At 41.5% G+C, this 26,811-nt stretch overlaps 1 long non-coding RNA gene, 1 other non-coding gene and 1 pseudogene across 6 annotated transcripts in view; all 3 read right to left on the bottom strand.

The window, feature by feature from the left end:
* LOC116281333 (uncharacterized) overlaps positions 1-26,811 on the bottom strand; it is a 131,913-nt gene that overhangs the window by 31,381 nt on the left and 73,721 nt on the right. The gene's annotated exons all lie outside the window — the stretch shown is intronic.
* Positions 16,004-16,109, bottom strand: LOC116281368 (U6 spliceosomal RNA). Its single transcript, XR_004190816.1, has one exon. It is a non-coding gene; the product is annotated as a U6 spliceosomal RNA (small nuclear RNA).
* LOC102538119 (small ribosomal subunit protein uS2-like) lies at positions 22,842-23,744 on the bottom strand (annotated as a pseudogene).

The raw sequence follows: 26,811 nt of genomic DNA, 5'->3' as shown, positions 1-26,811 counted from the left end.
GTCCTCCAGCTCTCACTTCTATCTCCCACTGCCATCCCTCCGCCAGGCAGCCATCCAGCCACACCTCTTTCTCCACCTGCCTCTCCGACTCCATACCCTCCAGGTCGGCATCACCTGGAGCCCAATAGTGGGGCCTTTTAAGGCAGAAGATGATCAGTGGGAACTGATCCACCGTTCGAGTAGCCCTCATTCACCTGCACGTTGTGGGGAATTCTAGACTAGAATTTCCATCTGCTTTATGCAAAAAAAAAATCAAATTAGATCATTCCCCAACAGACCCCCCCCATCTACAAGTGGTATAAAGATCTCCTTAGGAATTCACTGATCAGAAGCCTGAACTCCCAGCGTAGTCAGAACTCCCTAAACCAAATCTCTGATCCCCCAGACCTCAATCTGTGCTTGTTTGTTTTTACTTCTGACCACAACCAGAAACCCATTTCACACTACAACCCAGGCGCACACGTATCTGTGTGACTGAAACCTTCACTCGGTGCGGGGCCCCCCCGATACTGCCACATCTCTTCTGTTTGGTTCTGTTCTGCTCTGCTGTGTCTGTCAAGGCTGGTTTTAGACCACAAAATTGATGTCTTGAACCACTAATGGTCATGACCTACAGCTGAAAAACACTGGCCTAAACTGACCCAGGACAGCATCATCCACCCTGGTCTTACGTTCACCAGATCACAGCCCCCCAAGAAGCCGCCATGTCATGTGGGCTCCTAAGCCAAACTTAGGGGCTCCCACTATAACCAGATGGGCTTCAGGAAGGCAGTGAGTAAACCGGCCTTGTCACTGTGCTGATTTCTATGTGAAGAAAGACGTTAATAATTATGCTTGCCACCTCTGCACTGGGCATGCGAGGAAACGTGCACGGAAGGCCTTCCTTAGTCCCCTCAGCAGCTCTCCATGGTAGGCATCAGCCTCACTTTAGAAGTGAGACAACTGATGAAAACGAATGGAAAGTAACAAGCTAGTAAGGAGCAAAGGGAGACGTCCAGCCGGAGCTGTGAGGCTCCTCGGGCCACCACATTCATCTTCTTGACTGTACGGCATCAGCCACGACAAGGAGTCCTTCCTTCCTGCTCTTACCCCTGCTGGCTGTCCACAGGCAGCACCTCACTCCAGACCTGGCCGTATCTCACTTCCTCCAGGGAGACCCCTCCAGGAGCCACTGTTTGTTCACCTCTAGATATACGGCTGGCACTTTACTTTTCCCCGAGGTTCATTGTGTATGCAGCACGGGTGTGTGTGACTGTGTCTGTCACTCTCCTGCTGCCAAAATCACACACTGGCTTTCCGTAAATAGACGCCTGCAGTTCTTAGAGCTGTACGCCAGGCTCCGAGACTCTTTGCTCTGGTGCCTCATCTGACCCGGCTACTTGAGAATGACTAGCTAGCGCGTTTCCAGCTATTTTTAGTTCCTTGTGACGCTGACCTAGGCTGTTCACTGAGGAGCTGGAAGATGCTGGGAAGGGCTGCATCACCATCATCAAAACAACCTCGCAGGCAGCTGATTGCCTGCAGCTTTGGGACAAGGGGTAAAAATAAGAAATCATACGTGCAGAGCTTTCCAAGTGGGGAAGGAAAGAGCAGGCAATCCACACAGCCCACTGGTAATCCAGACTGCCACTCAGCCAGCCAGGGGTGTGGGAGAAAAGAGAACAAAGAACATAAAGTAGATGAGGGCACCCCAACAAACCTACAACCAACCAACCCCTAAGAGCAAAACCATGAAAAGGACCAGAGGGGGGCTTCCCTCCCTTACTGCCTCCTTGAGATTTCCTCAGAGGTTTCCTGGTGTCTTTGGTACCAAGGGAAACTGGGAGCAACCTGCCTAGACCTGCACTTGGAGAAGCATCTTGTACCCACACCCCGGTGGTGGGGCCTCAGCCTACTGGACACAAAGCAAACTCCTTTGATTGGAATGTGTCCTTCTTCAGACTGAACATTCAAATGCATCTAACTGCCCGGGTGCCAGCTCAGCATATATACTGATCCATTTTCACTTTCAAAAACGTTTCTATATCCACTGGTTTGAGAATATGCAGAGACAGTATAGACACATAGAGATATGTGGAATACATGTGTGAGAATATGTAGAATATTCAAAGAGAGGGATCTGACACTTTCACTCTAAGAGCCCCAGATTAGGAATGATAATTAGTACTTTAAAGAAAAACTGCATTTCAGTTCTACCTGTATGAATTTACACATCTGCTCACAGAAGCCCTAGCCCAAAAGAACAAATCAGACCTTTTCAGATTACTTGAACTGGTATATTTATCTTGATTTAACTAAACTAAAAGGAATTAGTTTCTCAGCCTTTCTCTGTTTTCCAGAGCACTATGAGAAAGATAACAGGATTCTGCAGTATAGACAATGATTCCTTTTTTGTTTTCACAGCTTATGACAGATCTGAAGATTTATGTGTGTGTGTTCAGAGGTAGCTCCTTTTCAAAAGTTTTCGACATTCCAATAACCCATCTATCTATGAGCACATTTCTTCATGAGGGGTAGTAGCATCTATTCCAAACAAATTCTTGGTATTCCCAATGAGCTGATTCCTATGATAGAATATCAGAAATGAGAAGCAATTTGTTTTCACAGGATTCTGAATGAAAGCCAAATTTCACTGTTCATATCTTTTACTACACCTAAAAATAACAATGTTTAATATCATCAAGTATCTAGTCACTGTGCAAATTTCCTCAGTTGTCTTGTAATTCTTGAAAGTCTATTCAAAGCACACACAGAATATCCTCCAGGATAGATCATATTCTCGGCCACAGAATTAGTCTTGATAAATTTAAGAAGACTGAAATCACTTTTCAAGCATCTTTTCTGACCACAATGGTATGAAACTAGAAGTCAGTTACAAGAAGAAAACTGGAAAAGTCACAAATATATGGAGATTAAACATATTGCTAAACAACCAGTAGGTCAAGGAAGAAATCAAAAGAAAAATCAACAAAATATTGTGAGACAAATGAACTTTGACATACAACATATCAAAACTTCTAGGAGGCAGCAAAAGCCATTCTAAGAAGGAAGTTCATAGTGATAAGTGCTTATATAAAGAAGAAAGAAAGGTTTCAAATAAACAACCAAACTTTACGCTTCAAGGAACTAGAAAAAGAAGAGCAAACTAAGCCGTAAGTTATTAGAAGGAAGGAATGACAAAGATCAGAGCAGAAATAAATGAAAGAGACTAAAACCACAATAGAAAAGATCAATGAAACTAAGGGCTGGTACAAATGATAACCACAGAAATACAAAGGATCATAAGAAACTACTATAAACAATTATATGGCAACAAATTGGACAACCTAGAAGAAATAAATTCCTACAAAAATACAAACTACCAAGACTGAAACAGAAGGAAATAGAAACTCTGAATCAATCAATTACTAATATAAAGATTGAATTGGTGATCAAAAATCTCCCAACAAAAAAAAAGTCCAGGACCAGATGGCTTCACTGGTGAATTCTGCCAAACATTTAAAGAAAAATTAATACCCATCCTTCTCAAACTCTCCCAAAAAATAGAAGGGAAGGGGACAATTCCAAATTCATTTTATGAGGCCAGCATTACCCTGATATCAAAACTAGCCAAGGATACTACAAGAAAAGTAAAGTATAGGCCAACAATCCCTGATGAACATAGATGCAAAAATTGTCAACAAAATACCAGTAAACTAAATCCAACAGTTTAATACATTAAAAAGATAATACATCATGATCAAGTTAGATTTATTACAAGGATGCAAGGATGGTTCAACATCTACAAATTTATCAATGTGATACACTACATTAATGAAATGAAGGATAAAAATCATATAATCATCTCAGTAAGTGGAGAAAAAGCATTCGACAACATCCTTTCATGATAAAAACTCTCAAAGTAGGTATAGAGGGAATATATCTCAACATAATAAAGGCCATATATGACAAACCTATGACTAACACCATACTCAATAGTGGAAAAAAAAAAAAAACAACTTTAGATAAGGATGCCTATTCTCACCACTTTTACTCAGCATGGTACTGGAAATCCTAGCCAGAGCAATTAGGTATGAGATAAAAGGCATCTAAATCAGAAAGGAAGAAATAAAACTGTTACTCTTTACGGATGACATGATATTTTCTATAGAAAACCCTAAAGACTCCATCAAAAAAAAAAGAAAAAGAAAGAAAACTGTTAGAAATAATAAATTCATTAAAGTTGCAGGATACAAAAATCAGTTGTGTTTCTATACATTATAAGCTATCAGAAAGGAGAAATAAGAAAAGAATCCTATTTTCAATTGCATCACAAAGAATAAAATATCTAGCAATAAATTTAACCAAGGAGGTGAAAGACTTATCCCCTAAAAACTATTAGACATCAATGAGATTGAAGAAGACACAAATAAATGGAAAGAACATCTATGCTCATGGACTGGAAGAATTAATATTCTTAAAGTTGCCATACTACACAAAGTGATCTATAGATTCAACACAGTCTCTATCAAAATTCCAATGACATTTTTCATAGAAATAGACAAATAATCCTAAAATTTGGATGGAATCACAAGACTCTCAATAGCCAAAGAAATACTGAGAAGTAATAATAAAGCCAGCGGCATCACACTTCCTGGTTTAAAACTATATTATAAAACTGCAGTAATCAAAACGGGATGGTATTAGCATAAAAACAGATGAATAGATCAGTGGAACAGAATAGAAAGCCCAAATATAAACCTATGCATATATGGTCAATTAATTTATTACAAGGGAGCCAAGAAACTCATTGAGGAAAGGATATTCTCTTCAATAAGTGGTGTTGAGAAAACTGGACATATATGTGCAAAAGAATGAAATGGGGCCACTATCTTTCACCATATATAAAATCAACTAAAATAAATAAAAGACTTGAACACAAAGCCTGAAATCATAAAACTCCTAGAAGAAAATATAAGCTCCCTAAATGATGGTCTTAGAAATGATTTTTTGGATTTGACACCAAAAGCAAAGGCAACAAAAAGTAAAAACACAACAAAAGCAAAAATAAACAAATAGGATTATATCAAACTAAAAAGTTTCTGCACATCAAAGGAAACCATCAACAAAATGAAAAGTCAACCTAAAGAATGGGAGAAAATATTTTCAAATCATATATTGGATAAGGGGTTAATACCCAAAATATATAAAGAACTCAAACAACTCAACAACACACAAATGAAAACAATCTGATTAAAAAATTGGCAGAGTATCTGAATAGACATTTTTCCAAAGAATACATACAGATGACCAACAAGTATATGAAAAGATTCTCAACATTACTAATTATCAGGGAATGCAAATCAAAACAACAATGAGCTACCACCTCACACCTATTAGAAAGGCTATTATCAAAAAGACAAGAAATAACAAATGTTGGTAAGAATGCAGAGACGGGAACCCTGCTGCACTGCTGGTAGAAATGGAAACTTGTGCCGCTGTGGAAAACAATATGGAGGTTCCTCAAAAAATTCAAAATAGAACTACCATATGATCCAGCAGTTCCACCTCAGAATATATATCCAGTGAAAACAAAAACAGTACTTTGAAAAGATATGTTCATCCCAATGTTCACAGCAACATTATTCACAATAGCCAAAGTATGGAAGCAAACTAAATGTCCGTCAACAGATGACTGGATAAAGAAGATGTGATGTATCCCTCTCCGTGCCACCACACAGGAATATTACACAGCCACTAAAAAGATTGAAAATTTGCCATTAGGAACAACATGGATGGACCTAGAGGGTATCATGATAAGTGAAGCAAGTCAGATGGAGAAATACAATACTGTATGTTATTACTTATATGTGGAATCAAAACAATAAACAAACGTCAGCAAAAGAGAAACAGATCCAGATATAGAGAACAAACTAGTGGGTGGTTACCAATGGGGAAAGCGAAGGGTGAGGGGCAAGATAGGGGTAGAAGATTAAGAGGCACAAACTACTATGTATGAAATAAATAATCTACAAGGATATATTGTACAACACAGGGAATGTAGCCAATATTGTATAATAACTTCAAATGGAGTATAAACTATAAAAATAAAAGCACTATGTTGTACAAATAAAACTAATGTAATAATGTTAATCACTATGCTTTAAAAATAGCAAAAACAAATGAGTTATATGTACTTATTGCTCTTGTACTCAATGTAGTTTAATCTTTATTTCTGAAATGATTTTTTAATTTTCAATACGTGTCTGAGGTAGTTCCATCATTCACCTTTATTTTCAAATATTCCTATTTTCCAAACACTACATTTGTGAGTTTCTCTACCTTTAACTTACGTTGTTCTCCATAGCTTCTTATTTCATCTTGGCTTGTTTTAAATTTAGGTTATGGTTTTCCTCTCTTTTGTGAGCATGTTCTCGTTATGTGCTTCCATCGCCTGAAGGAACTGTTACTCTGCTCCTTGTACTTTTTCTTATACAAACTTTGTGTGGACATTAACCATGGTCTTTCCCTGTTGCTCATATTTAAGTGAAATAAATGTTCCTTTTACTTTTTTTTGCAAGGGATGGATAACCAATCATCATGTTCCTAGCGTTACAACTCTAGAGCGCCTTCGTTTTGTTCTTTTCAATAACAAATATGGCCTTAATACTTTCTAAAGTATGCTCTCATTTACCCTCACCCATTTTTTCCACATTCCCTCTTACCTTTGGCCCCATTTTCCTTTCCTGGTCAATTTTGTTTCTACTCCCAGTACTGTTTCCTCGGTGTGGTACTAAGAAAGCTTAGTAGGAGAGGAAAAAGAATATGGGCTTGTATAGAGCCCATAAAGCCTAATTCTGGCCCTTTACAAAATAATATACAAAATAATCCTACAGCAACTCTTTTCTGGGGCAGCTCCTTCACTTTCCACGTCCTCTAGGTGGTGCTGCCAATCACTGCAGCATCAAAGCAAAGAGGTGGGACCCAAGCAGGAGGAAGGAAATGGAGCCTTTCCTGGAGCTAATATGCAGACATCAGAAGAGAGGTCTCTCTATTCGGGTACTTAGTTGGCCACGGGTCTGTGAATCTCTGGGGCTCGTGGCCACTGCTCTCAGCCGCGTGGAGGAAGCCCATTTCCAACGAGAGAAAAGGAGGCTCAAGGTTGGGAAGGAAGTTGGGGTGATTCATGAATTCTCTAAATCGAGCTGAAGCAGATGCTTCCCTGTACCTTCCAATTCTTTGAGCCAATACATTCACTTTTCTGCTTGAGCTCATTTGAGGTAGATTGATATTACAACCTAAAAAAAAAAAAAAGCCAACAACAACAAAAAAACCCATACTAACACACTTGTATACATGAAAACACATGTACATGGCCATTGAAAGGGTTTTTTCTGTAATTATTCCCTGCTTTGTTTTTCCTGGGTTGTTTTGTTTGTCTTGTTTTTAGCTAGAGGATTAAAGACTAATAAAAGAAATAAAAGCTTAAAAAGGGATAAAAGAGAAATTACTTTGTGAACAACAGAATTCCCTAAGATTTTATAAATTAGCCCAATTTTTTTAAGTATGCACTAAATAAGTTCAGCTTATGGTTTATAAGTAAAATGAAGGGGAGTAATTGGGTTAATGAGAACAGCTAACATCACAAGGGCCAGTGCTGATAGAGTTTGAATTAAAAAATATAAAGGACTGTTTTGTGGAATGGCACCTATCAGAATCACCAGTGGAGCTTTAAAAAAAAGAAAAAGAAAACAGATTTTGAAAGGCTTCAGCAAAATTACTGTGGTGACGCTGATAAATAGAAAAATTTAAGAACGGTTGCTCTAATATGGGTATCTTAACCTTTTAAAAATTATATATGTTGCATATTTTGCTTACTTTGGGTTTGTTTTAATGATAAAGATTCAAAGTCTTTATTTCTGTCATCTCTAAATATACATTCGTACCACCACCAGCTGGTTTCACTGACGTTATGTAAGTTTTCAGTTGATTACACCAAATAGTAGAAAGGATTTGAGCAAATTTTGTAGATGTTTTCATACCAAAGTCAGGTCCAAAACAAAAATTAACAATCACTAGGGCATCAGAAAGGCACAGAGCAAACATCCAAGATTCATCAGGAGCTTCTATGATACTATCAAAACAAGTCTCTTTATCTTAAATAAGAATGAACAAGACTCTGACCCAGACAAATAATTTAGGTTTGTCTTTAATTAGCTCCTGATGTGATTCTCTGGAAACTAAAATCATTCATGCGTAAGCATGACAGATGTCAAGTCCTCAGGCTCCTGAGAGCAACTTCTCTCCTCTCTTCATTAGAGTGGCTGAAAGAGCCACCAAATGCTCTCTTAGACATGAGCAGGGCAACCAGAGGCCCAGGATGGCTGCAAAGTCACCCCACAAACCCTGAGGATGAAACAACACTCAGTGGTTCTGTGGAAAGGACCCCACAGGCCGTCAGTGCGACCAGTGGGAGCCTCCGGGCCCCCTCCGTGAGGAGGGCTCATTCAGTTCTCTTTGTAAGTGTCATCTGTCCACACACAGTTCTGTTGTTCCGTTTTATGCCAGGAGAGATGTGTGAGAAAAGACGGCAGCCAGGAAGAAACAAAATCCTATCGTTTTCTTTCGTGATTCCAAAAGAACTCTTTTTCTGAATCTTTTAAATTGAAGTCACTTAAGTCAAAAGGACCTAGTTCTCCATACGGAGGAGGAAGGGGCTCAAAAGCATGCCCATCATCCTGTGCTTTGCTTAGCTTTTTTTTCAGGAAAAAACATTTAAACTTGTATTAATTTGATGCTTCGGAACATAAAATAAATGAACATAAATCATCTCTTTAGTTAACTTGGAAAGGAAGGTAAAATCTATTGAAGTGGAAAGACATAGGAAAGGTACGTACATTTAGGCAGATATTCTAAATTGCGGAATTATGGGTGTACTTGAGCAACAGGGAGATTATTTTGCATTATTTCTGGCCTGAATACTTCAATATTGTATCTAGAATGGACAAGATATCATGAAAACAAAGTAGCAAAAATGCAGTTGAGGTTAATTTGTTCCAAAACAGTGACTGCACGTCTCCCTGATGTGATCTTCTAAGAACTGAACTTGGCCATTTCCCCAGCCCTCTAGAAGCTGGATAACCATCAGAACTTGGGTTACGGGTTGGAAATAATTCTGCGAATAGCCCTCCTGGCTTTCCCACACGTCCTGTCCCCAGCCACTTCCTAGAAGCTCAGGATGACTTGCAACAGAAGTTTTTCTTTTACTTCCGGTGTTGATCCAGTCTAGAAAGAGGGCCTCCTGCCAGGAACTTAGCAACAGTAGCAGCCGCAGTTGTAACTGGCAACTAACAAATTTGACAAACACTATGGCATCTGATTTCACAGCAGTCCTGGGGGGGGGGGGGAAGGCTAGCAGAACGGTCTCCATTCTGTGGATTAACAGACTGAGGTTCAGAAGAGTGAAGCTGGACAAGGAGAGAGCAGGCCCTTGAAATTCAAGTCTTCCAGCTGTAACTCAGTTCAAGGATTCGGACCCTGATACTCAAAGAGATTATTTCACCTGCCCAAGTTATCTCAACTAATCAGTTGCAGACCCTGAAGCTGACTGGTTAAACAACTAACGGAACCAGAGAAATCTGCCTCTCAAATGTTAAGGAGCCTGGGGGTGAGAGGGAATGGCTCGGTGGTAGTGTGCATGCTAAACAAGCATATGGTCCTGGGTTCAATCCCAGCGCCTCCATTAAAATAATAATAAGATAAACCTAATTACCTTCCCCCACAAACAAAACAAGAACAAAAATGTTAAGGAGTCTGAACCTGGGTAGTTGGTGTTGCTTCCAAAGGCTTCCCATGGGAGTTGGAATGGCTTTGCTTTCATGCTCAGGAGAGCTCACTGGTGACAGAAGGGGCATGTGGATTTCAACTTGACATAAGCAAAAGATATCTAATGCTCACAGGCATCAGTCAGATACCTCAATCAGATACCTCATAAGTGGAGAGATGGTCATGCAGAGATGGCCTAAACATGTAGGCCGTGCAAGGAGTCCCAAGCCACTTGTGGGCTCAGAATACATCTCAGGTCCCTTCCAGGCCCAAGGTTTCCATAAATCCTGGGAGAAGTGGGAGGAGGTGGGGAAGGGGTGGGAGAGGCCTTCAAAGCAGAAATAATGATTCAGCGAGGACGATGGCTGCATTTTTACTCTGGATAGTGAACCAGAGAATAAAGAACAGATACTCCTTTATTTTCTGAGATCCAGGTAGGGAGATGAAGGAGAATGGAATAAGAATATACCTGGAGCTGGAGACACAGAAGAATGAGAGGGGAATAAGTAGGGAGGAGGAAAAAAGAAACATGTAACATTTCCTTAGAGAGAACCATCTGGAGGCACACCACACCTCAAACCTGATAATACTTGATAAACTCAACCCCAAGTATTCCATTAAAATAAGAGGAAGGTATCACCTAATTGAAAAAATTCAAAAATCCATTTTAAGTTCATTTCTTCACTCCTCCCATGCAGAAATATCTAACCAAGCATTATGACTGCTGCTATGGGCCAGCTGAATTGTGTCCCCTGATAAGATAGTTACATTGAAGTCCCAACTCCTAGTACCTGAGAATGTGACTTTACTTGGAAACAGGGTCTTTACGGGGGTAATCAGGTTAAAATGAGGTCATTAGGGTGGGCGTAATCCAGTATGACTAGTGTCTTGATAAAAAGGGAAATCTGGACAGAGACAGACAGACAGACAGACAGACAGACACACAGGGAGAATGCCAGTGAAGATGAAGGTGGAGAAGACAAGACACCCAGGACTGCTAGTAGCCACCAGCAGCCAGGAGGCGGCTGTGGGACAGATCCTCCTTCAAAGCCCTCAGGAGGAGCCAACCCTGCAGACACCTTGATCTTGGACTTCTAGCCTCTAGAACTACGACACAATAAATTTCCGTTGTTTAAGCCACCCAGTTCCTGGTACTTTGTCACGGTCACCCTAGCAAGCTAACAGAACTGGCTCTTCTGAGTTGCACCTTTCCTGGACACATACTTTCCGGTAAAGGTCTGGAGTGTCCTGAAATTGTGAAGCTCAAAAGCTAGTCAGAGCAGGAACTTATCACAGAGGTCACTGAGTACAACTCATTGCACAACAAGAAAATCAAAATCCAGGAAGAGTGAGTGACTTGCTCAAATTTTCACAGAGGTAGAACCATGAACTAAAACCCAGGCTTCCTGATTTCAATACCACACCTCTTTCCACCAAGAAACTTGTACCAAAATGGCAAAGACGGCCATTAAATAACTGCATGCTGACTGCATGCATCTTAAGTGTGATACCTTAGACTGGAGTTAGCTGTGTTTTGCTGGCGTGGCAATTGAGGGAATGTGTTGGGGTAGAGGGGGAACTCCCTGGGGAATCAGACCAAAGGTACATTAGGGAGGCAACATCTAGGAGGACTAGACACATCTGCTGTCTGCAGACACATTGCATTGCTGATCCATCCCCAGTTGGTCAGGCCATAGGACTGGGAGGGCTGGAGAGGAAAGGATTCTACATTAGCTCAAATGCCAAGAAGGAACCAGTGACTGCAACATATATCTGCACAAGATCTCAGGGAGTTCAGCTCAGAATAAACTTCCACATCCCCAGGTAAATGCTCAAGGATGGAGGCATCTCTTTCTTCTCCTCTACATTTGTATGAAAAGACAGCACTGGGCTACTTACCTTCAGTCTCACACACCGAGAACAGGAGCCCAGAGTTTTTAAGTGGCTTGTCCTCCCAAGTCAGAAGGCATTTGGGTTGGTCCCCTCCCCAAAAGTCCTCCAAAAGTAAGGAAGAAAATAACTTCACCAAGAGGGCTCAAGCAGACCTCTGATTTCTGTCCCACCCAGTAAACATGGCAAGTACTAGATAATTCCATATTTAAAGGGGCAGCAGTTAAGTGGAACCCTGGTGAGTAAGGCATGGATTTGTCTGCCAAGTCAGAGTGAAGGAGAGGGGCTCTCCCGCCTATGGTCTCCCTGGGACTGGGCTTCTCCTGCTTTTGTCTCTCAGCAGGAGGAACGAGGCAGAGCCGCAGTGAAAGCAGCTCAGGAGTGGATGCTCAAGAAAGGGTGCAGCATCACCCGGACAAAAGGGCACCAGGGGGAGTCCTTGTTTGGATGATCAGACGCAGGCCTGTGGAGGGAAGCCAGGCACAGCGTGGGCACTGAGGGGCTGTCTCTCTTCAACACACCTTCCTAGCCCACTGGACAAGCCAATGTCCCCCTCCTGGGGAATCTGGACTTAGAAGTTCAACTCCAGTCAGGCTGTGCTCATAATTGGAGGAAATACGGTGCAGGAGCTGCTGGTAATGGCCATCTGTACCAAGCAGGTTAGAAGGTAGAAAAAGCCAATTAGATGGATAAAGTAGACTTGCAGAGAAGCAGGAAAAAGAGACAAGGAGTGAGGGAACCCTTAAGTGTCCACGGGGCTTTTATCCCTGATTCCAGAACATCCCTAAGGTCCAGTTGCCTCAGGGCCTTGTGTTCCTTGAGAACCCTTTGGCTTGGGCTAGCTCATGTAGGTTTCTGGTGCTTACAGCCAGGAGTCCTCGCTTATCAGAAGTCATCTCTGAAACCATTAGCTGGGGAATGGCCAAGGCCAGAGCATTGTGGGACTCCCCTGAAAGCACCTCTCAGGGGGCCTTGCAAATCTGCCTAGCTGTATCTTTCCAGCCACGTTTTGCCACCTCACATAGGAGGGTGAAATTTGAGTTGTGGGGCTGACCTGATGGTATCAAGACACTCTTGACATCATCACTCCCTATTATATTTTCAGCTGGTACATTGGCCACAACCAAAGTCTTGCATTCATTCTATTTGTCATACTTTAAGAAGGAGAGTAAATGGGTAAAAGTCCATTATCTGTAATTCTTGGGGCCCAGTGTTTTTGAAATTCTGAATTTTTCAGTTTTAAAAAGTATGGCCCACAAATGGCCAATAGACACATGAAAAAAGGCTCAGTGTCGCTAATTATCAGACAAATGTAAATCAAAACTACAATGAGGTATCACCTCACACCAGTCAGAATGGCCATCATTCAAAAGTCCACAAATGATAAATGCTAGAGAGGGTGTGGAGAAAAGGGAACCCTCCTACACTGTTGGCAGGAATGTAATTTGGTGGAAAACAGTATGAAGTTTCCTTAAAAAATAAAAATAAGAATTGACTTATCATACAATCCAACAATCCCACTCCTGGGTATGCATCTGGAGGGAACTCTAATTCAAAAAGATACATGCACCCCAATGTTCATAACAGCACTATTTACAATAGTCAAGACATGGAAACAACCTAAATGTCCATCGACAGATGACTGGATAAAGAAGATGTGGTATATTTATATGATGGAATACTACTCAGCCATAAAAATAACAAAATGCCATTTGCAGCAACATGGATGGCCCTGGAGAATGTCATTCTAAGTGAAATAAGCCAGAAAGAGAAAGAAAAATACCATATGATGTCACTCATATGTGAAATCTAAAGAAAAAAAAAAGAAAGAAAGACTAACAAACTTATTACCAAACAGAAACAGACTCACAGACACAGAAAACAAATTTATGGTTACCAGGGGGAAGGGGATGGGAAGGGATAAATTGGAAGTTTGAGGTTTGCAGATACTGACTGGTATATATAAAATACATAAACAAGTTTATACTATAGAGTACAGGGAAATATATTCAATATCTTGCAGTGGCTTATCATGAAAAAGAATATGAAGATGAATATATGTATATTCATGTATGATTGAAGTATTGTGCTGCACACCAGAAATTGACAAAACATTGTAAACTGACTATACTTCAATAAAAATTTTTTAAAAATAAAAGTAAAAAAAAAAAGTATGCCCACATATTATAGACTGCTGATCAGAGAGGTTGAGTACTTTACTCAGGGTGGCCCAGGTAACAGGGGGCCAAATGAGGGTTCAAGCTCAGGCACTCTGGCTCCAAAAGCTACAGCCTTAACCCTGGTACTTGCTTCTATAATGCTTCCCCAAACTGCACACTTTAGGAGGGGATCAGATTGATTCCAGGTCCAGAAAACCACATGGAGAAAAACTAAGAGAACTAGAGCTGTTTAGCAAGGAGTAGAGAAAGCCAAAGAGAAGACATGACCATTTTCTTCCGGTATCTGTCTCCTTCCCAAATTCCTTCCCTAACTCCATTTTTTATAAGAGGTCATCAGGCTACAAGGACTCTGGGAGCAACAGCAGGGAGAAAGAGGCTCTGAGATCGAGAGACAGGAGCCAAGAAGTGTGCATAGGATGAGCAGAGGGCAATCTAGTCTTTGCCTAAGGAAAGCAGAGGAGAGCTGTGCATTAGAGGCTGGCTGTCAACAGCCTCAGATCTCTATCTTTCACTCACTCTTTCATCAAACCCTCATGGGGTGCCCACCCCGCGTACACTGTGCTTAGTGCTGGGAAATGCTGGAGAGCAAACTGCTTCTGTCTGCCTTTCCGGTCTTATACCCTCTTGCCCTCTCCTGCTAAATCCAGCCACAGTGGCCCTTCTGTATCACACACCTCCAAGATCTGTCCCCTGTCAGGACCTTTGCACCTACAGTTCCTCATTCCTGGCATTTTCTCCTTCTTGCTCTTCAAATGGTTCAGCTTATACATCACCTCCTCAGTGAGGAAGCCCCTAACCACCCCATCTGAGTGGCCACCTTCCCACATCACCTTAATTTTCATCTCTGCCCTTATTGGTACTAATGTTTTTCTGATTTTTGTTGTTTACTCTTTCCCGCTACTAAACTCAAGCTTCATGAGGTCAGGATGCAATGTTTTGAGTAGCGCCTAGCACATAGCAATAAATAGAAATACTTATTGAATTAATAAGAAACTGTGGTTCTATTTGGGGGAATGTGTTAGCTTCGTTTTTGTTTTTGAAAGCCTGTGATTATAAACTAGAGAAAATATGAGTTGTGTGGTTGAGATGACTAGGAGTTCAGCAAGATCCACTCTTCCTTTCTTTAACAGAACTCCAGCTGGAGGTTACTTCTCCCAACATCCTTTCTAGCCTGGGTTTGGTCAATGGGGCCTGCGTGGAAAAATGAGCTGTGCCATTTGAGTCATGCCCTTAAAAGAAACGTGGGTGCCGCCCCTGGCCTTTTCCCCCTTTCCACTGCCTAGGTGATGTCAGCATCTAAAGTAAACATTTTGGACCCAAAGATAGAAATCTTGTGCTGAGAAACAGAAGTACCTTGCCATAGACAGCTCACTCCTGGACTATCAGTTTGAGAAAGATGAGCTTCCATTGTGTTTCAACCATTTTGTTGGGCGGTTTCTTAGTTACAACATCTGGACCAGCACCCTGAATAATAAGTTTTAAGTCTTTTTCAGCAATTTAGCATGTTCTTCCTATACCTGATCTGCCTCTGCCAGGAAACAAGTTAGTTTCCGTGTCCCACAATATATTACATTTGCAACTTTTCACTTGCAGAAAGGAAACACTTTAGTGAATGCCCGCTAGGAGCCAGTTACTGTGCTGATTGCCTTGCCTGTAATATCTTGTCCAATTCTCCCAACAGACACATGAGTCCAGTGTTGTCATTTTTTTAATAAATGAGAAACAGGCTTAGAGAGGTTAGGCTCTTATCCAAGGTCACACAGCTAGGAAGTGGCAGAATTAGGCTTTGAACCCAAGTGATACCGAGGTTGGCTCTTTCCACTACTTGGTACTTGCACCATGGTGTGCACATTGTGGCCTGCATTTGGGTTTTGAGATTTGTTTTCCTTTTGGCTATAACTGATCTCATCTCTGTAACTGTAGGACGTCTACTTTATGACGCCTTTTTACAACCCTCCATCTCTTAGGGCCATGTTTGTTTGTTTTTTATAAATTGTGACAAAATATTCCTAACCTAAAACTTACCATTTAACCATTCTAAGTGCACAGCTCTGTGGCATTAAGTGTATTTCCACTCTCGTACAACCATTCACCACTATCCACCTCCAGAACCTTTTCATCATCCCTGAAAAAATATGGGATGCTTCACGAGTTTGTGTGTCATCCTTGCACAGGGACCGTGCTAACCTTCTCTGTGCTGTCCAACGTGAGTACACGTGCTGCCCGAGTGAACACAGCTGGGGGTGTGGTTAAGTCACTGGTTTTCTAATTCCTGGCTCCTCTCTTGCTTTTCTTTTTTCCCTCTGTGACCTGCTGCCTGCTGCTCAGTAATGAATCGCAGTGTCCTATTCATAGATGCGCCTGTTCAGTGACATGAGCGAGAGGAAGGAGAAATAAATGTGATTCTTTACAAGATGGCCTGGCTTGGGTCTCATCTTCATCTCTGCCCCACCGATCCCCAGGAGTCTGAGCAAGGAACCGGGAGATGTACAAACTGCCTAATTCGAATCTGGATCAGTTAGTGACTCTGACTGGCTCCACTTTGGGGTCATTGGGGTGAGACTCAGAGCACCACCCAGTGCTAGGCTGCAAGAAGAGATGGGGGTCATCAGAATCACCCCCTCGGTTCATGGGTCAGACCACGCAGGCTCCAACCAGGCAGGACTCCCGACCCTGTCCAGAGCTCTCTCTGCCTTGACCTCTGCTGGCAAGTCTCGTCCAATACTCTCCTTTTCCCTCTTACGTCTATTTAAAAGACTCCCTAAAAAAGCCTTTTAAAAGTCTATTTAAAGCCTCAGGCTGATCCCTGTATCTCCCAGGCCCAGGGCTAGTGTGCTACTGGAAGACCTTAAAAAAATTGGCACTGTCATGGATGCTGTGCTTTGCCACTCAGATCCCCAAATCATGAACACAGGATTTGTTCCCCTAACCACTGGGAATGCTGTTAGCTAAAGCCCTCAGCTGCCAGCCCTCTCTGGACTGCTCCTTCTCAGGGCAGCCTGCGTCCAGCAACTGGTGCCCTAAACCGGACAGGGCTGTCCTTGTGTAACTGAGCAGGACCCTCCTGTCATCAGTGACCATCTGATATCTGCAATGGTGTTTGCAACTGCTTAACTGTATAATGGTTTAAAGAGTTTTTCTCGTGCTCTTGCTGATCATGGTTAGACTTGAGTGGAGGGAGACTTGGGTGGTCTGCCCAACCCCCTCGTGATGCTGGTGCTGCGTGCAGGTACTATGCTCAGGGCCTTGCTCCGGACCCCAGTGCCCTCTTCTTGACCACTTATGGTTTCCTTGTATCTTGTTGCTCAAGGAGGTCCCAGGTCTCAGCCTGCTTAAAAGGCTACAAGCGTTTAGCAACTTGACTTTAAACTGCAAAATTTTTCTCTAGATTCTATAGAACCCTTTCTTTGCATCTTTTATTCTAGGTGCAAGAACATTAAGAGAGTCCCAAAGCCAGAAATGAACTTCATACCCAGCAGAGGGAAGGGGACCACTGCAAAACCTGCAAAAAAAAAATCTGCTAAAACAAGAACAACTTTACAACAATATGTTACCCTGTATGTGATCTTTATGGAAACTAGCTCCACCCCTTGAACTTTTACTATAAAACCCCCTACCTTCTCTCCCCAGCAGGCTCACTGTCTTACAGGCATTAGCCCACTGTGACTTCCTTTGCCTGGCAAAGAAATGAGCTGCCTTTTCTTTTTGAGGGGTGGGTAATTAGGTTTACTTATTTAATTATTTTTTTAATGGAGTTACTGGGGATTGAACCCAGGACATCATGCATGCAAAGCGCATGCTCTGCCACTTGAGCTATACTCTACCACAAAGCTACCTTTTCTAGTTCATCCAAAACTCTATCCTCAAGTCTCAATTCGGTAAGCGGGGTACAAAGGCCATGTTTTGGCAACACTTGCTCCAAGCTCTCTATGGGGCTGCTGAAGCCAGTTATGACGGCTCTGCAGCCCAGCTCCTCTGCATCGTCCAGTGTGGCTCTTTCCCCTTCTCATGGGCACTAAACCAGTAGCTCCTCTAATACACCTCTTACACACTAATCGCCCATCAAAGCCTGCCACCTGGAGCCAACATGCGACAGCTCCAAAATAAAAACAGTGAGCAACTCTTAGTTAATAAATGTTTAATGGGCAGTCTACAGATGCCAACTTAAGTCATCTCTACCAATTATTCACTTTCATATTCATGAACATTTAAAGTGTCATCACCCCTAATAATAATCTGTAGGTTAAAAGTTCTCATTTTACGTAAATTCCCAGCCTATATGTAGTAACTGCAGGTAAATCGTAGCTAATGCTAAATTAAATGCAGCACTGGCAGCCAAATAATTTCAAAGACAAAATTATTAGACTAAACAGGATGAAACTGCTAATATGTAAACATTTTTTGGTCTTTAAAAATGGCAATTCTGTTGCCAAAGCAATATTGAAGAAAAAGAACAAAGGTGGAGGAATAACCCTCCCAGAACTCAACCAATACTACAGAGCTACAGTCATCAAAACAGCATGGTATTGGCATAAAAACAGACACATGGATCAATGCAATAGAATAGGGAGTCCAGAAATAAATCCACAGACCTACAGTCAATTAATCTTCAACAAAGGAAGCAAGAATATACAATGGAGTAAAGACACTCTGTTCAACAAGTGGTGTTGGGAAAATTGGATAGCAGCATGTAAATCAATAAAGTTAGAACACTCCCTCACACCATACACAATCTCAGAATGGCTTAAAGACTTAAATATAGACAAGACAGGATAAACCTCCTAGAAAAAAACATACGCAAAACATTCTCTGACATAAATCTTAGCAATGTTCTCCTAGGTCAGTCTACCCAGTTGACAAAAATAAAAGCAAAAATTAACAAATGGGACCTAACTAAACTTACAAGCTTTTGTACAGCAAAGGAAACCATAAGCAAAACAAAAAGACAACCTACAGCATGGGAGAAAATATTTGCAAATGATGCAACTGACAAAGGTTTAATTTCAGAATATATAAACAGCTCATACAACTTAATAACAAGAAAACAAACAACCCAATCCAAAAATGGGCAGAAGACCTAAACAAGCAATTCTCCAAGGAAGACATACAAATGGCAAATAGGCATGTGAAAAAATGCTCACTATTGCTAATTATCAGAGAAATGCAAATCAAAACTACAATGAGATATCACCTTACACCAGTCAGAATGGCCATCATTCAAAAGTCCACAAACAATAAATGCTGGAGAGGCTGTGGAGAAAAGGGAATCTTCCTACACTATTGGTGGGAATGTAGTTTGGTGCAGCCAATATGGGAAATAGTATGGAAATTCCTCAAAAAACTAAAAACAGACTTGCCATATGATATAGCAATCCCACTCCTGGGCATATATCTGGAGGAAAGATACATGCACCCCAGCGTTCACAGCAGCACTATTTACAATAGCCAAGACACGGAAACAACCTAAATGTCCGTCAACAGATGACTGGATAAAGAAGTTGTGGTATGTATATACAATGGAATACTACTCACCCATAAAAATAGTTAAATAATGCCATTTGCAGCAACATGGATGGCCCTGGAGATTGTCATTCTAAGTGAAATAAGCCAGAAAGAGAAAGAAAAATACCATATAATATCACTTATATGTAGAATCTAAAAAAAAGAAGAAGAAAAGAAGACACTAAAGAACTCATCGACAAAACAGAAACAGACTCACAGACATAGTAAACAATCTTATGGTTACAGGGGAAAGGGGATGGGAAGGGGTAAATTTGGTAGTTTGAGATTTGCAAGTGTTAGCCACTATGTATAAAAATAGATTTAAAAAACAAATTTCTTCTGGATAGCACAAGAAATATATTCAATATCTTATAATAACCGTTAATGAAAAAGAATATGAAAACAAAAAAATGGCAATTCTGTATGGTTCAACATAATACCTGTCAAAAATATTTACAAAAAAATTATATTTAATTTAGGATGTAGATGCATTCTAATGAGTTTGCTTTCCAAAAGCAAGCATGCTAGGGGTTCTAAAGATTTTAAAAGTGGTCATGCCTCTTTGGAATATAGATGTTACAAGCAGAATGTGGAGATGAAAGTCAAGATTATGCCAAGATCTGGGGGCAAAGAAAGGAAACTGACACGCACACCCATGTGTCACTCTATGACTCATTGTCAAGTTCGAAGTGCCCACTGTCCCTTGGGGTTCCATCTTCTTCTCAAGCTCCCAGAACCGCTCTCCAATTTCTCCTTTACTCTTTCTATTCTCATTCTCTCTTCTAGAGGCTTACCTTATCTGCAGGAAAGCATGGCAGGGAGAAGGGTCTATGGCTTAAGGGGAGGAAACAAATTTTGTGCTATTCTCTCTCCTGTCCATGAAAGGCTTTTTCATGATGATACCAACATTTGAGAGTTTCCTATGTTCATTATCCTTTCAGACTCCCAAGACAATGCCTTGAATCTTTACAAATAAATGAGCTGATTCACTTCACCAAAAATGCTGTCCCGATAAACACCATTCATGGGAAGAGGCTCTGCGTTTAGTCTGTTCCTGTCATTTGATTATTTTGTTTATTGTGCTTGCTGATTAGACACATAAGCATTTGGGCTTCTGATTTAAACTTCATACAACTTTGAGAGTCTAATAATCGGTGTAGAGCACTTTAAGCCCTCGCAACATGGGTTCCTGTGACTATGCTTACCCGAGCCTGGGCCTGCTGCCTTCCCTTCTCCCTCATCCCAGGTGGGGTGCCTGTGAGAGTGCAGGGAGGGAGGGGCATGGGGCCAAGGGACTCTCCATCTGCCGAAGATGCTCTCCAGGACCTGGTGGGGCAGCCTGAGGTTGGCTGAGCCAGCCAGGGGAACAGGAACGGTGTAGATGCCCAGGCCTGGTCCTTGAGAAACTAAAATCTTGTAGGCAGGAGCATTCAACATGCAGAGCTATACCTACTATCAGTAAATAGGTGAGTTCCTTTTAAAAAAAAAAAGTTGGTAACTGTGAGAGCAAAGATTAGTGGAAAGTGGGGCATCAAAAAGGACTTCCTAAGAGGGGGAGGGTATAGCTCAGTGGTCTAGAGCATGTGCTTGGCACATGAGTTCAATCCCCAGTACCTGCACTGAAAAATAATTAATTAAAAAAATAATAAACCTAATTACCCCCCCTCCCCACCAAAAAGGACTTCCTAAGAAGGCAGTTTCAGTAGACATCATTTTCCTTTTTAAATGTTATGGGGTTTATTTTCTCAGTGTAAAAACAACACACACTCTTGGTAGAAAAATCAGGAAAATCATACACACACACATCATTGGAATGGTTGGTCCCACAACCCAGAGATAACTGCTGTAAATATTTCTTTAATGTCGAATCATTATGTTGTATACCTGATACTAATGGAATGTTGCATGTCAATTACATTTCAATGAAAAATAAAATTGCTTAAAAAATTATCTCATTTAATTTCACTTGGATTTAGCAGAAAAAAAGTGAGGTGAAACTAGAGGAGTGGCTGACTTTTATATATATTTATATATCTTCAAAACAAGTGCTATTAGTTACTAAGGAACTCTTCAAAAAATATTACAAAAATATCAGGCTTTGACGTTAGGGTTAATGGGTATATTTTTTTTTAAACTTATGCTTCTTAATGGCCCTAAGTTTCCAGATACTGAGCTTAAATGACGGTCTAATCAAAATCCAAAGTCACCATTACTATGTTAAAAACCACAAATCATATTTCCTTTTTTTTTTGAAAAAAAAATGAAACAAAATTTATGCCTAAGTTTACTCTCCGGGTGATTCTTCAAAAAAAATTATTAGGGTAAAGCTGATCTGTAATGAAAAATATGCTATAAAAATGGCAAACCACTTTTAGGAATTAAAAAAAAAACACACTCAACATAGGGAAGTGCTTATACCAAGTACCCAAGTTCAAACAGACTGTATTTAATTCAGACAGTCCATCACCATTTCTCATACAGCACGTACTGCTCAAAATCTGACTTGCTTCACATTCAGACCATAAACTGTCTTTTAGAGTAATTCCTTTTATTTCCCAGAATATCTAGTGGCCCCTCTTTCCCTTGTTGGGAAAAAAAAAAAAAACTTGCACCACCATCTCACTGATAGCAGGCTGCAGTGACATGCCTAGATCCTAATCACATGACTCGTGTGATGTCACCACTTTCTTCCTGAAGACGTTTCCATGCAGCCCTCTGACTTCCTGTTCTAAGTTGGGCTCACTGCTGTCTAGGCATGAGGAGCAGCTGTCAACGTCCCAGGATGTCTTGTCATTGTCTTCCTAGATTGGTTTCTTGGATCTCATGTATTTCTCTTTCTTGGGTTCCGTTTCTGCTTGGCTCCACTACAGCTCTGAGTAACTCTTGTAGAAAAAGTATACAGAAGACAATCTTTCAGAGTTCTTGCCCATGTTCAAAGATATTTTTACACTTAGCCTAGCTGGCGTATGTTTATATGTTCAAATAATTTCCCTCAGAATCTGGAACTTGGTGTTCCCTTGTTTTTGAACATTCAGTGCTGCTGATTATGATTAGAGTCTTCTGATCCAGTGTGACTTGAGTCAGACCATCTGATGTTTTGTTACTGAAAACTTTAAGGATATTCTTTTTATCATTGCAGGGCAAAAGTTTTCACCAGTACATATCTAGATGGGACCCAGCAATCTGAAGACCAGGTCATTTCTCTGTTTTGAGAAAAGTCATATCCTTCCCCCCATGTTCTCATCGTCTTCTGAGACTCCTGTTGGAGGACGTAGAAGGTGAACTTCTGAGATCTTTTCCCAGCCTTTTCCACCTCTTTTTACATCACGTCTCTGGGTTTTGGAAGTCTTCTTTTTCCAACTTGATCTTCCAGATCACTAATTCAGTCCTTGGCTGCATCTTTTAGTTTTTAGAGTTTTGTGTAATTATTTTTCATTAGAAACTGTTAATTTTCGTCAACCTATTTCCATTTTAAGAGTTTGTGTAAAGAACAGCTTACGACCACTCAGTGGTTGTTGCAACCCATTCGGTGGCCTGAGCAGTGGGAGCTGCAGACCACTCTTCAGTGGCGGGCTGAGCAATCCAGGCCTCAGTAGGGAACTGCTGGACAGGCACAGAGGGCACCTGCACGCCTTCGGCTCAGTCCGCCATCTCAGGCTGAGTAGCAGTGAACTCAGGAGTGGGAGCCATCTGTTCACCCTGAAATTCCTCCTTGGTCACAGCCTTTTCAGCTGCAGCCTGCTCTTCCTTTTCAATCTCTTCAGGATCTCTGTAGAAGTAGAGACTAGGCATGACCTCCCATGGGTGTTCCCAGGAGATGGTGTTACACATGTGCAGAACCTCCTGGGCGAGCAGCCACCACATCAGTCCCACTGACTGAGCTCCCTTGTTGTTGCAAGGGATGGCACAGAGGGAAGTCCATGTTACCCAGGGCGATGGTAGGCAGGTTAATGTAAGATGCCTTGGTGAGAGGCTGGTGGTCAGCCCTGGGATCGGTAATCACCAGAAGTCTCGGCTCCCGGAAAGCTGCCTGGATCTGCTTAGTGAAGTTCCAGGCATGAAGCGGCCAGCAAAAGACGTGGCTCCAGTGGCAGCAGCAAACTTCAGCACAGCTAACTGGCCAGTATGCCTGGAGGATATGACACTGACATCAGCTGGGTTTTCAATGGCAACAATGGCACGAGATGCCGGCAGAAGCTTCTCCTGGGTTCTCTTCAGATTGATGATGTAGATGCCATCACTTTTCCTTTTGTAGATGCACTGCTCCATTTGGAAGTCAAGGTTGGTGCCACCTAAACGGGTTCCTGCTGCAAGGAATTTGAGGATATCCTCCCCCTTCATTTGCAGGACATCAAGGGCTCTGGACATTGTGCAAGTTTCCCTTTAAGTTATGATGGGAACCCAGAACAACACCATATGGACTCCTCTCTGGGTAGCAATGGAAAGCGAGTTCTGTGTAACTTTAATAATCATATTTTCAAGATTTCATTTTCAAGAATTCTAGTTTTCTGATGATTCCTTTCAATGGCAACTTGCTTTCAATTCCGGATATCATGTCCTCCCCGAATCTCTCCAATCTCTACTGAGACCGTCTCAAAAGTTCTTTCTCCACAATATTAATCTCCGTTTCCCCTCCAGGGGAAGGTTGCTTTGCTTGTTCATGGTTCAACTCCTCCTCTGCGTGGATGGTTCTCTTTAATTACCTGGTTAGCTCTGTCCTTACATGCTGACCAATGGAGGGCCAGTTCATCCTGGGCTTCCCCTAAGCTGTATTTTGAGCAGTATTTTAGAAGAGGGGAGGACTAGGGATTGGGAAAATCTGGGTGAGGCATCCCAGGTTGACTGTAGTGTTTTGTGTTTATCACTGGGGGCAGAAGTAAGCAAATCACAGTCAAGACAAAGAAGTTAACATGACTAGGAAAACAGTGCCATGCTGGCAGCACAAAAAAGAGAGATGAAACTAGAAGGTTTAGAGTGACTGTAAGATGGCCAACAAAGATTTTTCATGGAGGGAGAGAGAGGCCAGTCTGATGGGGAATGGGAACATTACCACTCCTGCCACCTGTTGCTGGCTTCCCAGAGAGAGACTTGAAAACTGACTTCCATTTTTTTTACTTGCTTCCCCAAGAAACAGAAATATCCACTCCTGCCTCTCCATGGGGTCCTGCAGAACTGGGAGAGAAGCCATGAAGCAAACAGGAAGAGATGAGGCCCTGCTGTTCACGGCGCAAGGACCCAGCACCGTCCTGGCAGCTTGCTCAGGCTCTGGCTCAGCTCCCCATGGGCAGTCTGCCCTATTGCTCAACACCATCATGACAGGCCGTCCCTTCCTAGTTGACCTTCCAAGTCAATCAAATACCTCTGATGCTCAGCCAGCCCTGATTAGGACAGCAACTTTGATGCGCTTCCCATGTTATTAGAACTTTTTCTTTTAAGGCTACTATTTACAGAAATTTTCAAACATATTCAAAAAGTAAGGAAAACAGATAATGAATCCACATGTGCCCATCACTTAGTGTCTTAGCCCGTTTGGGCTACTCTAACGGAATACCATACACGGGGAGGGGGTGCTTACAGACCACAGAAATATATTTCTCACAGTTCTGGAAGCTGGAGGTCAAGACTGGGGTGCAAGAATGGCTGGGTTCTGGTGGGATCCCTCTTCCTTGTTCACAGACTGCCATCCTCTTGCTGTAACCTCATGTGGGGGAAGAGGCAAGGGAGCTCTGTGGGGTCTCTCTTATCAGGGCACTAATCCCACTCAGGAGGGCTCCATCCTCATGACCTAATCACCTCCCAAAGGCCCCCATCTCCTAAAACTTTCATATTGAGGGTTAAGATTTCAACATATGAACCTGGGGTGTCAGGAGGAGGAAATTTCCTCCTCTACCTCTCGAGTTCTTGCGGCTGGGCTAATAAAACTGACACAAGACAGATTAGGAGAAAAGAAACTAATTTTAATCATGTGCACAGAAGTCTCATAGAAACAGGACCTAGGAAGTGGCCAAAGTAGGCAGCTTTCATACTTTTTAGACAAAGAAATAATTAATCTGAGAGGAACTGACAAGACAAAGAAACTTAGGTTTGGGGTGCTCAATTAGTGAAGAGTCTAAACAGAGTCTGGGCTTGGAGTGGTAAATTAAAGAAGTAACAAGGTTTGTTTATACAGGCTTCTTGCCTCAAATTCCCTCTCTGTGACAATAAAGGTGTCCTTCTATCTCCAGATGCAGGGAGTACGCCTTTCACATGAGCAACTTATCTCCTGCTTTGGGGGAGACAGGAGGGTCAGAATATCCCTCTTGCATTGGCCATTTGTTAAATAACTTATTTTTAAAGTTAGATTTTTCCTGCCTCTTCTTTCTATTTATTTATTTAACTGTTTATTTATTTATTTATTGTGAGGGGAGGTAATTAGGTTTATATACTTACTTTTTTAAATAGAGGCACTCGAGATTGAACCCAGGACCTCATGCATGCTAGGCATGCACTCTACCACTGAGCTATACCCTCCCCCCTTTAAATAACTTTAATTCAAAATTATCAATATGCCACTGAGGCACATTTTAGGATCACCTACTGGGCCCCAACTTCAACACCTATATGAACACTTGGCCATTTTAAGAAGCTACTTTTAAGCAGGACTCGTTTTTCAAAATGAGATTCTCCTTTCTCATGAGCATATGTCTAGGCCCCATGTCTGGAAATCTTGCAATCAAGCCCCAAAAAACACAGTTTTAAAACACTTCATAAATGATTCTGATACCCACAGAAAACTGAGAGCCATTGCTGTAATGAACTGAGAACAAGAATATGATTCTATCATACACATGGCACTCAAGTGTTTGATAAACAAGAGAACACCCAGAAGACAAAAGAAAAACGGTCACATCATGCCATATAAACATGTAAATGGCATATAGCAAAAGATCACAAAAGAAAAGGAAGACACAGAATAGAATGAAAGAAATATTTTTAACATAGACAATGCCCTTAATTCATGGAGAGTCCTTATAAACTAGTAATATTTATTCAAAATAGCAGTATCTGTAAAATCCCACAGACAAAGGCTATAAACAGGCATAGACTGTTCAGACTTAGAAGATACTCTGAAAATGGCTAATAAATCTAGGTATAGATGCTTTGTCTCTCTAAAGAGAAAAATGGAATCAGGAAAATGCAAATTAAAATAAGGAGAAATCATTTCTACCCATCATATTAGCCAAATTTGAAATGATTCCTAATCTCCCATGTTGGTAAGTATGGGGAAGAAGGCCACTTCTGTTCACTAATAATAGTGACCATACATTGCTGCAAACTTTTTAGATAGTAGAAATTGGGCATCATGTTTTAAAATGGATAACACACACTCTTGAAACCCAAAATCCTTCTTCGGGGCATCCACTGAGGAAAAACAAAAGTACAAGTATATTAAGAC

The sequence above is a fragment of the Vicugna pacos genome, chromosome 7 (assembly GCF_048564905.1).
Source record: "Vicugna pacos chromosome 7, VicPac4, whole genome shotgun sequence".
Lineage (NCBI taxonomy): Eukaryota > Metazoa > Chordata > Mammalia > Artiodactyla > Camelidae > Vicugna > Vicugna pacos.
The sequence above is the reverse complement of the archived record's forward strand: the minus strand, read 5'-3'. Positions and strand labels throughout refer to the sequence as shown.